Here is a 14,146-nt window from a genome sequence, read left to right as displayed (position 1 = left end):
ACCTAACACCGCACATCTCCCACCGATGTTATCTAACACCGCACGCCTCCGACCTATGTCACCTACCACCGCACATCTCCCTCCGATGTCACCTAACGACGCACGCCTCCGACCTATGTCACCTAACACCGCACCTCTCCCACATATGTCACCTAACACCGCACATCTCCCACCGATGTTACCTAACACCGGCGAGTTTCCCACTGATGCCGCCTAACACCTTCTACTGATGTCTCCTAACACCGCACCTCTCCCACCTATGTCACCTAACACCGCACATCTCCCACCTATGTCACCTAACACCGCACCTCTCCCACCGATGTCACCTAACACCGCACGCCTCCCACCTATGTCACCTAACACCGCACATCTCCCACCTATGTCACCTAACACCGCACGCCTCCGACCTATGTCACCTAACACCGCACCTCTCCCACCTATGTCACCTAACACCGCACCTCTCCCACCTATGTCACCTAACACCGCACATCTCCCACTGATGTTACCTAACACCGCACCTCTCCCACCTATGTTCGCTAACACCGCACCTCTCCCACCTATGTCACCTAACACCGCACCTCTCCCACCTATGTCACCTAACACCGCACCTCTCCCACCTATGTCACCTAACACCGCACGCCTCCGACCTATGTCACCTAACACCGCACGCCTCCGACCTATGTCACCTAACACCGCACCTCTCCCACCTATGTCACCTAACACCGCACCTCTCCCACCTATGTCACCTAACACGGCACATCTCCCACCTATGTCACCTAACACCGCACGCCTCTGACCTATGTCACCTAACACCGCACATCTCCCACCGATGTTACCTAACACCGCACGCCTCCGACCTATGTCACCTAACACCGCACGCCTCCGACCTACGTCACCTAACACCGCACCTCTCCCACCTATATCACCTAACACCGCACCTCTCTCACCTATGTCACCTAACACCGCACCTCTCCCACCTATGTCACCTAACACCGCACGCCTCCGACCTATGTCACCTAACACCGCACGCCTCCCACCTATGTCACCTAACACCGCACGCCTCCGACCTATGTCACCTAACACCGCACCTCTCCCACCTATGTCACCTAACACCGCACCTCTCCCACCTATGTCACCTAACACCGCACGCCTCCGACCTATGTCACCTAACACCGCACGCCTCCGACTTATGTCACCTAACACCGCACCTCTCCCACCTATGTCACCTAACACCGCACCTCTCCCACCTATGTCACCTAACACGGCACCTCTACCACCTATGTCACCTAACACCGCACGCCTCTGACCTATGTCACCTAACACCGCACATCTCCCACCGATGTTACCTAACACCGCACGCCTCCGACCTATGTCACCTAACACCGCACGCCTCCGACCTACGTCACCTAACACCGCACCTCTCCCACCTATATCACCTAACACCGCACCTCTCTCACCTATGTCACCTAACACCGCACCTCTCCCACCTATGTCACCTAACACCGCACGCCTCCGACCTACGTCACCTAACACCGCACCTCTCCCACCTATGTCACCTAACACCGCACGCCTCCGACCTACGTCACCTAACACCGCACCTTTCCCACCTATGTCACCTAACACCGCACCTCTCCCACCTATATCACCTAACACCGCACCTCTCCCACCTATGTCACCTAACACTGCACACCTCCGACCTATGTCACCTAACACCGCACCTCTCCCACCTATGTCACCTAACACCGCACGCCTCCGACCTATGTCACCTAACACCGCACGCCTCTGACCTATGTCACCTAACACCGCACCTCTCCCACCTATGTCACCTAACACCGCACCTCTCCCACCTATGTCACCTAACACCGCACCTCTCCCACCTATGTCACCTAACACCGCACGCCTCCGACCTATGTCACCTAACACCGCACGCCTCCGACCTATGTCACCTAACACCGCACCTCTCCCACCTATGTCACCTAACACCGCACCTCTCCCACCTATGTCACCTAACACGGCACATCTCCCACTTATGTCACCTAACACCGCACGCCTCTGACCTATGTCACCTAACACCGCACATCTCCCACCGATGTTACCTAACACCGCACGCCTCCGACCTATGTCACCTAACACCGCACGCCTCCGACCTATGTCACCTAACACCGCACATCTCCCACCGATGTTACCTAACACCGCACGCCTCCGACCTATGTCACCTAACACCGCACGCCTCCGACCTACGTCACCTAACACCGCACCTCTCCCACCTATATCACCTAACACCGCACCTCTCTCACCTATGTCACCTAACACCGCACCTCTCCTACCTATGTCACCTAACACCGCACGCCTCCGACCTACGTCACCTAACACCGCACCTCTCCCACCTATGTCACCTAACACCGCACCTCTCCCACCTATATCACCTAACACCGCACCTCTCCCACCTATGTCATCTAACACTGCACGCCTCCGACCTATGTCACCTAACACCGCACCTCTCCCACCTATGTCACCTAACACCGCACGCCTCCGACCTATGTCACCTAACACCGCACGCCTCTGACCTATGTCACCTAACACCGCACATCTCCCACCGATGTTACCTAACACCGCACGCCTCCGACCTACGTCACCTAACACCGCACGCCTCCGACCTACGTCACCTAACACCGCACCTCTCCCACCTATGTCACCTAACACCGCACCTCTCCCACCGATGTCACCTAACACCGCAGCTCTCCCACCTATGTCACCTAACAACACACGCCTCTGACCTATGTCACCTAACACCACACCTCTCCCACCTATGTCACCTAACACCGCACCTCTCCCACCGATGTCACCTAACACCGCACCTCTCCCACCTATGTCACCTAACAACGCACGCCTCTGACCTATGTCACCTAACACCACACCTCTCCCACCTATGTCACCTAACACCGCACCTCTCCCACCGATGTCACCTAACACTGCACCTCTCCCACCTATGTCACCTAACACCGCACCTCTCCAACCTATGTCACCTAACACCGCACATCTCCCACCGATGTTACCTAACACCGCACGCCTCCGACCTATGTCACCTAACACCGCACCTCTCCCACCTATGTCACCTAACACCGCACGCCTCTGACCTATGTCACCTAACACCGCACATCTCCCACCGATGTCACCTAACACCGCACCTCTCCCACCTATGTCACCTAACACCGCACCTCTCCGACCTATGTCACCTAACACCGCACGCCTCTGACCTATGTCAGCTAACACCACACCTCTCCCACCGATGTCACCTAACACCGCACCTCTCCCACCTATGTCACCTAACACCGCACATCTCCCACCGATGTTACCTAACACCGCACGCCTCTGACCTATGTCACCTAACACCGCACCTCTCCCACCTATGTCACCTAACACCGCACGCCTCTGACCTATGTCAGCTAACACCACACCTCTCCCACCTATGTCACCTAACACCACACCTCTCCCACCTATGTCACCTAACACCGCACGCCTCTGACCTATGTCAGCTAACACCACACCTCTCCCACCTATGTCACCTAACACCGCACATCTCCCACCGATGTCACCTAACACCGCACGCCTCCGACCTATGTCACCTAACACCGCACCTCTCCCACCGATGTCACCTAACACTGCACCTCTCCCACCTATGTCACCTAACACCGCACCTCTCCAACCTATGTCACCTAACACCGCACATCTCCCACCTATGTCACCTAACACTGCACCTCTCCCACCTATGTCACCTAACACTGCACCTCTCCCACCTATGTCACCTAACACCGCACCTCTCCCACCGATGTCACCTAACACCGCACGCCTCCGAACTATGTCACCTAACACCGCACATCTCCCATCAATGTCACCTAACACTGTGCGCCTCCTATCGATGTCATCTAACACCAGGCGCCTCCCACCGATATCACCTAACACCTCACGTCTCCCACCGATGTCACCTAACACCGCACGTCTCCTACGGATGTCACCTAACATTGCGCATCTCCTGCCGATGTCATCTAAAGGCTCCAAGGGGTTAAACATTAGCGCACTCATTCACAGAGCCTGTGATTGGAAGAAATGTTTCCTCTATAATAAGGGTGGAAACTCTGTTTATTGAAGCAATGCACGATATGACAAAATGTCTTAATGTATTTTATCTGTTTGATACTTTAAAAACATTGAATTTTAATAAATTGTGATTGTTACATTTTTATAACAATCAAACCTGTGTAAGGGTGTTAAATAACTTTTAGTGATATTATATAGGCATTATAGTGAAAAACATCTAGTATTTTTAATCGTTAGCATTGCAGGGGTCCACATAACATGCTTTACGTGTCGCAGTGTGTTTAAGGGAGTCTACCTGTTGCAATGTGTGTAAAGTGGTCTACCGGGCGTAATGTGTTTAAAGGGCTCTACCTGTCATACTGTGTATAAGGGGCTCTACCTGACGTAACATGTATAAGGGGCTCTACCTGGCGTAATGTGTGTAAGGGGCTCTACCTGGCGTAATGTGTGTAAGGGGCTCTTCCGTGCTGTAATGTATATAAGTGGCACTACTTTGTGGTGTGATTTGAATAATGGACACTACTGTGCAGTGTAATGTGAATTGGTACTATTCTGTCAGCACGCCCCTTCCCCATGAAGCCACACACCTAATTTGTTGGTGCGCACTAGACCTATTTTACATATGCGCACCAAAATGCCTAGTTACGGCTCTGTGCACAGACACATTTAAATGATTCTCTTGCAGATGGTGTTGCTGAACCCCTGCCAGGGCCGGATTAAGCCTTTGGGGTGCACGGGGCACTTTAGGCAGGGGGGCCCCGGTGGAAGGTGGGGGGGCTATGCATAAGATTATGCATACTTCCCAACGTGATCCTTTCCAGGAGGGACAAAATGCTCTTTACTCGGACATTCCTTTTAATATATGATTGTAGTCACATGTGAACTATTTGATAAGAAAGATGTTTCAACACAGGTGATTGTAATCATACATTAAGAAGGAAGTCCAGATAGAGAGCACTATGTCCCGCCTGGAATGGTTCATGTTTGGGAGGTATGGATTGTGTATATTAAATTTAGCCCAATGGTGTATATTAGATTTAATAATGCCTGGGTACTGTCTATAGCTCCACCCAGTGGCGGAACAGTGCAGGCAGTGCCTTGCACTAGGGCCCACCACTGTCCAGGGGCCCAAAGCAGCACGGCATGTAATGAGTCAAACGGACTCATTACATACCGCTGTGTGCTGCGGGCAACCGCCGCCCGCAGCACACAGCCGCCCACTGAGGAGAGGATCGCAGCCACCACGGGGGAGAAGAGGGAGGTGGAGGAGGGAGCCGCTGCAGCGCTGTGTAATTGGTGGAGGCGCTGCTGCTGCTGTCCCTTTCCTTCACCATAGGCTGTCCTCTGCCACTGTGAATGCTGGGAAGCGCATCCCAGCATTCACAGCGGCGGAGGGCAGCCTATGGTGAAGGACAGGGGTAGCTGCAGCAGCGCCTCCACCAATTACACTGCGCTGCTGCGGCTCCCTTCTCCACCTACCTCCTCCTCCTTCTCCCCTGCCCGCGATCTCTGCCAGAAGAAGCTGCACTGAGGAGCCGGGAGCCAGCGGAGACACTAAGTATAATCTATTAATTCTTTCTTTCTATTCTGTCTGCCTTAATGTGTAAAAAGGGGATGCTGTCTGCCGTAATGTGTAAAAATAGGACGCTGTCTGCCGTAATGTGTAAAAAGCGGACGCTGTCTGCCATAATGTGTAAAATGTGTACGATGTCTGCCGTAATCTGTAAAAAAGGGGACCCTATCTGCCGTAATGTTTAAATAAGGGGACGCTGTCTGCCATAATGTGTAAAAAGGAGATGCTGTCTGCCTTAATGTGTAAAAAGGGGACGCTGTCTGCCGTAATGTGTAAAAAGGGGGATGCTGTCTGCCGTAATGTGTAAAAAGTGGATGCTGTCTGCCTTAATGTGTAAAAAAGGGGACGCTATCTGCCGTAATGTGTAAAAAGGGAGACGCTGTCTGCCGTAATGTGTAAAAAGGGGACGCAGTCTGCCTTAATGTGTAAAAAGGGGACGCTGTCTACCGTAATGTGTAAAAAGGGGGACGCTGTCTGCCGTAATGTGTAAAAAGGGGACGCTGTCTGCCTTAATGTGTAAACAGGGGACGCTGTCTGCCGTAATGTGTAAAAAGGGGGACACTGTCTGCCTTAATGTGTAAAAAGGGGGCGCTCTGCCGTTATGTGTAAAAAGGGCTCTACCTGGTGTAGTGGTGCTACTGTGCAGCATAATTTTAATAATGGAGAATAATGTGCACCTTTATATGAATTGGTATTATTTTGTGGCCACACCCCTTCCCCACAAAGCCACGCCCATTTTGCATGGAGGGGGGGCTCCGATGCCATTTCTTGCACACAGTGTTAAAACGTCTAGTTACAGCACTGTTGATAGGTATCCATTTCTCTGGCCCCTTACCAGATCCTCTCCAGGGGTGAGGGAGTGGACTTGGATGGGATGTGTGGGGGGGGGGGGGGAACCATTTTGTCACACTTGGGCCCACCGCTCACTAGTTCCGCCACTGGCTCCACCTAATTGAAAGAACTCTATTTTGTAAAGTTTTCCTGTAGTGGAACAAAGACAACTTGAACCTTTAAATACACATAAAAACATAAAATCTATAATTTATCTTGTCAAATGCAAAAATAGCAGCAGCCTCTGTACTACTTACACACTGGGACAGGACTCAGAAGTATGCTGTGTGTGTGTGTGTGTGTGTGTGTGTGTGTGTGTAGACCCTCATTAGATAACAAGTTACACAGGATTCAGACACCCGGGTGTAGAGAGCCGTAAGTGACACAGGGATCCCACCCTGTGTCACTTACAGCTCTCTCCACCCTTTTATCTCTCCTCTGGTTGGGAGGTTCCGTTGGTAGTTCGTGAAATCTGATACTCCTGTGCCTCTGCCTGCACTGCATACTATCCTGCTTGCATTCTGGCTGTCTGGTTCTGCTGCTGCTCAAGTGGGAAAGCTAGTGATGTCAGCGTGCTCTGGCCCTGCATGCCCCCCCTTAATATGGCTATGCCCCCTGCATTTCTGTGCTCACCACCTCTTCCTGTCTTATACCTTTTCTGTCTCTCCCCCGCCCCCCTCCCCGATTGTGTCTATTTACTCTTCATGGACGGGGCCCGGAAATGACATCAAGTGAGGGCGTAATATCTCTTCCGCCCTTACAGCATGTTCATCTTTTGTGCAATCTCCATTTGATTTCGGGTATTTTTCTTATTGATGCATCGCATGCTCGCTTTGCTCGCCACAGGTTACTATTCCAAATAGTTGTTGACGTGGACCCAGTGCATTATGGGAAAGGTCCTGTCCACGAAGGGTAACTAGACGCTACCCAATCCCTCACTTTTCTACTCTCTCCCTCATTTATGTCACCCCCTCTTGCACCATCTCTCTTATCTGTTTCCCCCACCATATCCCTCTTTTTTCTCTTCAGTTTTTTCTTCCCCCATATCAACTAATATATCTGGTCACACGAGTTGATGATGCAGGAAACAATGATGCTGGGTTGTGCGCAAGGGAGGGGGAATCACTTTCTGTCACCGTTTGGGCTGCCAGACACACAGGCCTAGGTCAACATCATAGAGGCACAGAGATGTCACCAGGCTCTCTCCAGCCGGGCACACATAAATGGAAGTATGGTATGGTACAGAGCTCTGGTAGCAGGGTATGGGGAGTAGACTGGATGCAATGCGTATTGTGTGGGGGTGGAGGTAGGCTCTTAGATATTTAGGTTTCCAGACCCTTTTGCTTCCTCATTTTATCAGAAAACCTTATATTATAGCGGACTATGTTAATTATACCTTCTCGGCGTCCACAAGTGCAGTCTCCAGCCAGTGCTTGCGTGAGTGTCTCAAATTATTAAAGTAAATCCACCAGGCCAGGAAGAGGAACTGGACAAGAACCTATTGTGGGACATCACTAAAATGGTGGCATTAAAATTAGAGGAAATAATAATGGGAAACTTAAATCTACCTGATGTAAACTAGGATGTGTCTGTGCAACTTCTACTAGAAGTAGGGACATTCTGAATTCCCGGCAGTGAGCATCCCTCCAGAAATTGATGAGGGAGACCACTCGGAAAGGCGCAATATTAAACTTAATACTTACCAATGGAGACAGAATATCTGACGTAAAAGTGGGTGAAAACCCGGGATCCAGTGATCATCAAGCAGTATGGTTCAGCATAAAGACAGAGACTGACTCATCCCTATTTAAGCCTCACCCACAATAGATAAACACCTATAGGTCTTTTATCACACCAATTTTGAATTGCAGTCTGCGAGAGCCACTTCCTTGTGTTTGTGCCCCTTCCCCCACAAGCTGAAAGTTGCAAGCCAGCCCCTAGTAAGAGGACCCAACCTTTGCTGGATAACAATGGCCTGCCCCCTCCCAGCCCTGTCCAGTGCACTCCTGCTCTGTTCCATCCTGCTTCCCTCCTCTGTCCCTCCATCTCTGCCAGCTCTTCCGCTCCATACCTTGTACTAACCCCTCATGCACATGCACGCTGCTCGTGCACCTGGTCCCTCATGCGTACACATACCCACAAGTTGCGTAAGAGACGCTCCAGCGACTCGTGCGCATGATTTGTGTATTTACGGTGGAGTTTGTGAGAGTGTAGCGTGCGACTCGAAAGTAGCATATTTAACCCAAATAGTGCATTTTGTAGATATAGTTCCCCTAGACCATGTCAGCGAGTATGATTAGTTTAAACAGTTCCTGGACAGAGAGATTCCTCTTTGCATGATAGGAAGTGTCAGATAAAGGATGAAAGGTGGTGTCTAGTATCCAGCTGTAGGGTATTTTAAGGGTAACATTCCGGTGTTAGTTAGGAAAGGATCGCTCGCTCCTGTGTATAGTTATGTACAGAAGTAGATTATGAACATTAACTGTATTTGCTGTAAATTACACATGCGGCGGGAATCCAGAGGATACCACCCACAAGAGCAGTTGGGGAAAGACACAGCCCACCTGTTCAAATCCACCTATGACCTTTGCTGTAATTTAGAGCCATATCCCTGTGTCCAATGAACAAAGGGATTACACTGTATTGTTTTGGATGAAGTGAATAAATAGAGCTTGCAGCAGGCTTGGACACACAAGACTCTGAAGGCTTTCTCCCTGATAGCTGAGGACTGAATTTAGGTTGCGCTTGCGAAACATTCTCATGTATGTATATTCTCTGTAGCCATCATTATTCTCTGTTATTCTGTTAGATTTCCCTGTTAGCTTGTAGTGTATAACTTGTATCTGTTTACCCCTTTTTCTCTGAATAATCCACGGCGGTGTTAGAATCCAGTTGTTTACCACAAACAGAGTTGTGTTTTCATTTTCCTGCCTGGGCTTTTAAAGTAGATTAACTTGTTTAACCTGTTTTAGATTAACCTGCATTGTTAAGGTGTATGCACTGCAGATACTTTGTATCGCCAGTGCTATTATAGGGTTTAAAGTATAAGCATATCATTACATTGTTTCATTAATAAGGTTTACAGTATTTCAATCAGTGTGCGTACGTGCCGCGTGTACGTTGTACCCACGGCACGGCGTCTGATATGCTAAGTGCGTATCAAATACGTTACTCAGTACGCAAATAGCGTACTTAGTCCGTAGTGTGTGTAATAAGTCTAGCGGCCATAGCGGCTCCACGGTAACAGTGTATAGCTTTATGTTTTAAGATAATATTTGACATTATCAATTGGGGGCCACAGCCTAGCAGGTTAAAGCAGACTCTATCAGCAAAAGGGCGGACAGGTATCCTACGTAAGTTTTTTGGCTGTAGAGTACACTGTAAAACCCTATTTCATTGCTTATAAGATGGTGTCTGCTCTGCAAGGTTTGTTGGGATGCTGGTGGGATCCAGAAGGTAAGAACGCAAAGCTAATTTAAAATCTGTAAATTTCTGTTTTGCGCCAAATGCGCACACAATACAAGCATACACCTGTACTCTGCATATCTGATCATATTGTTGCAAAACAAGGTAAAATAACTTCAGGGGCTTGCATGGTGTGTGATTTCGTTGTGACAAAGGAAGCCGCATGGTTTGTCCTCCATTTTGGACTAACCACATGGCCTGTCCACCATTTTGTGTAACCCTTATGGATGTGGAAGGGGGAGGAGCAGCGGCCATTTTGGGAAGGTCATATTTTTCTAAATGGCTGATTTTCACTGCCCGAATAATCAGCCTTCCTTGGTCAAAAATAAATCACCATTTATGAGTTACCAATGCATTTATTTAACCCATGCCATAGTCAATTAGAAATAGATTCAGATGGGGCTTAATAGAAGTTAATAGTAAGATGAATACGTGATGTAAGAACCGCATACAGATATAAACAAAGTTTTTTTTCTTTACCTCTAGGATTCAGTTAAACTCTGCTTGTTGTAAGATAGCCATTGAAATGCAAATTAACCTGTGTAACTGCTTTTCCTAGCAGTGAAAAACCACCTTCACAGTCAAAAGCACACAGCATTCATATGCAAATTAGAAGCACTTAATGGGTAAATGGGTCTCAGGAGACCAGTAAATGGTACATAGATATAATATTATAATTATGTGTGTGTGTTTATATTAATGTATGTTCTGCAAGATAGCTATCCAATATGAATCATACTATTGGAAGCATTGATTACTAGATTCATTTAGACCTGTATTTTGTGTATTCTGCATATCTACTCACTTGTTGCCATTTGCATTGATTACTAGATTCATTTTGACCTGTACTGAGAAAATTTGTTGCTATTTAGTTAAAATTTACAGTAATATTTAAGGGAGTACGTGTAAAACACACACACAGCCTGGCCTAGTTATAAAGGTTTATACAGGAGATACTGTGTGGTGTTTGGTAAGCGATTATAGTTAAATATCGTTTACATTTATAGAAGTGTGGTATTTGTATTACTGCGGACGTATCCGGCCTTTGTACACGTGTCCCGGACAGCGTGCGGGACTGCGTATGCAACGCAAAGGCCTACACACGTGGCGTATTTTACGCAACGTGCGTACAGGTACGCCCACTAAATACAATATACACAATAGCATTGTTTCAGGTTAGGTGATACGGTAGCCACGCGATAATAGCACAAATTGATCAGTGTCCAAAATTTAGTTTAAATACCTTTTTTTCTGTATTACCTTTGGGGAAAGCTATCAGTTAACAGGAAAGGATTTTTCTGATCAGAAAACTATAGAATGATAGTGTGGGCTGAAAAAGGTATGAGTGTATTGAACCCCGCTTGGTGGTCTTGGTGATCTTGGTGAAGCTTGGTGAAACTTGGTAAACTTGGTGAAGCACGGTCTAGGTGAATTCGTGGTGAGCACGGTCTAGGTGAACACGTGCGGCGGAGTGTGATAAAGTTTTCGTGGTATTACGCTCCGGCTGTTTTGGAGCACAGTAGGGAGACTCCAGTGATCCTACCACTTATAGATAGCAAGTGTCTATAAGCTGTATGATTGGACCGCACGGTTGTATGGGCAACACGTGACGCAACGTGATATGAGGTTTTGCATATTTGTGTGTAAATCTCGTCATCATACGCGTTATAGGAAGCACATGCAAGCGTGATTTGTGTAAAGTAAAGGTTTAGGGAATTTTCGCTGGTCTCTCAGGAAAATCTCTAGAAGTAGGGCCTGCACTGGCTACGCGTGTCTGCTAAAGAAGGCGGATCCGTTGTACTCGGAGTGGAAGAAGTTCAGTGGAAGAGCTTTAAGGATTTCCACCGTAGACTACTGTGTTTGGTGCATTTTAGGAAGTTTTCCCGTGTTAAAAAGGTCCACAATGGAAGCCAAGTGCACAACACAGGGACGTTCAGCAGTCAGGGTTCAGACTGCAGATTTCAGACCCAGGGGGTCAGCTCGGTTAGTAATGTGGGGGACGTATGGTCCCCACACTGAGACCTTTTGTGATGAATGGACATGAATGACTGTGGGGGATAAAGCACCATTTCCTGGGATAGGTAGTTTTGACTCAGAGGTATTGCATAATCTAAGGCTTAGGATCTGTCTGATAAAATCCCCAAAACAGAGGATCAGACACACAAACTGTTTACATTTATGGCAACGAGAGAGTGATATACAGAGGGAACTAGCTTACACTGATGGCTACAGAGAATGACATACTGATGTATGATAAGAGTAAACGTCATAAATACATTAATGATGATAAGAGTAAAACTGATAAATGTATAAATTCTAACCCGTGCAAGTTGCACCCCATTTTAAACTTCCCTCAGGATTACAAGCAAGAAAGTGTTATGATTCCTGTACTCCAGACCGGAGAAGATCTTATGGCAGGGATCTGAGTACAGGAACAATATGCAGGTTGTGGGAGCTGGAGAGCCTAGTAACCCCTGGCGCCCTAACTCCGTTGTCTCGCCCGTGTTATCAGAAATCCCCTGCGAGACTATGGTTGCTTGAGCCCATGGCAGCCGCGTTCAAAGGGCGGATTATGTCTGCCCAACCCCGATGCCCCCGCAGGTCTTAATGGGAGACAAGGGGAAGTCCGAGACAGGGTGATAACAAGGGGCCCTCTGACTAAGCAACCAAGCCAGGGGTTACAAGCTAACTTAACTAAATCAAAAGGTATGTGCGGACTAGCCGCCAGGGAAAAGGACAACCAAAGATCCACTGATCCGACACTCCTATCCGGCACCGCTGGACACCAGAGTGGATCTTGTGGAAGCGGAATCCTCCGCAAAGCTCCAGAACACAATATAAACAAAATAATAAACTGTAGCGGACAAGCCGCAACACACGGCTGCGCCGCGACTCACGAACACCACCAGATGTTAAAGGTGCTCGGTCAGACTCCAGGAACAGATGGTAACTTCCGAGTACAGGATCTCTGAGGACAGGAACAACCGAATAGACCGGGACTGGGAACTCTCTGTAGCAGACTCAGGCAAACAGGAAGCTATCACCGGCGTCTGTGGGAAGTCCAAAGGGAGCCTATAACTGCGGGCTCCCCAATCAGGAGCCAGACTAGGCAATTAAAGGTAATGCCGTGCAGCTTGCATGCTGCACGGCCAGCACATGATGATATCCCTATAGAAAACCCAGCAACGGGGAACGCGGCCCGAACGTTGCGTCCCCGTTGCTAAGGTCCGGGCGGCTGCGTGCGCCCGGCGTCAGCGTTGCCAGGGAGCCGGCGGCTGCACGCGCCCGGCGTCCCTGGTTGCTAGGCGCCGGGCCGCACCGCTGATCGGACCCCGGCGCCTAACAGAAAGTGAGCCCTGCACGATGTCGGCACTTTCTCTAGAAGCCACCATACAGGACACCCAGGTGGGCACGGCCCAATCGGTAAGAGCAGTAGTAAAGCCCCCTAGCGGAGGGTCAGGTGAGGTCGTGTCCACAGGTAAGTACAGTATTGTACATTATGCACAGACAATTGCACCTCACATTGTAGAGTCAACACAAGATGGTGTAATTGAACTAAATCCTTTCAGGGTGATCGCAGTCCCCAATGGGAGGACGGACGCTCAGGGAGTCACTCCCGTCAAGGACATTGCTATGCATTGTCCCTGGTCCCGGGCAGAATTGAGGACAATTATGTCTGAATTTTCCGATCCCAGAAAAGATCTAGTCGGATGCCAGAGGTTTATTAAAGAATTAGGTAATGCCACCGAACCCACAAACAAAGATTGGCGAACAGTGCTACGAGTATGTTTACCTTCCAATATTGACCCTGCAAAATGTATTACTGATTGTAAATTAGACGCAGAAGTACCTCTCACTGAGGAATACACTCAGGAGAATGTACGACAGAACAATCTGCAATTAGGAGTATATTTCCCAACTGTTGGCAAGTGGAATAAAATCTTCTCCATTAGACAAAAAGAAGGTGAACCTGCTTCTGACTATTTCCATCGAGCACTGCAGGAAATGGCTAGATTTACTGGGATCGAATACATAACGGAAAATGTATATCATAGAGAGGTAGCTGTGTCCGTATTAATGGAAGGTTTAAAAGAAACATTGAGAACCAGGGTACAAACCACTCAACCTAGTTGGAGAGGTATCTCGGTGGCTGCATTAAGAGAGTCCGCTATCGAGCAT

This window comes from Pseudophryne corroboree, assembly GCF_028390025.1.
Source record: "Pseudophryne corroboree isolate aPseCor3 chromosome 3 unlocalized genomic scaffold, aPseCor3.hap2 SUPER_3_unloc_2, whole genome shotgun sequence".
Taxonomy (NCBI): Eukaryota; Metazoa; Chordata; class Amphibia; order Anura; family Myobatrachidae; genus Pseudophryne; species Pseudophryne corroboree.
This window is presented reverse-complemented; position numbering follows the sequence as displayed.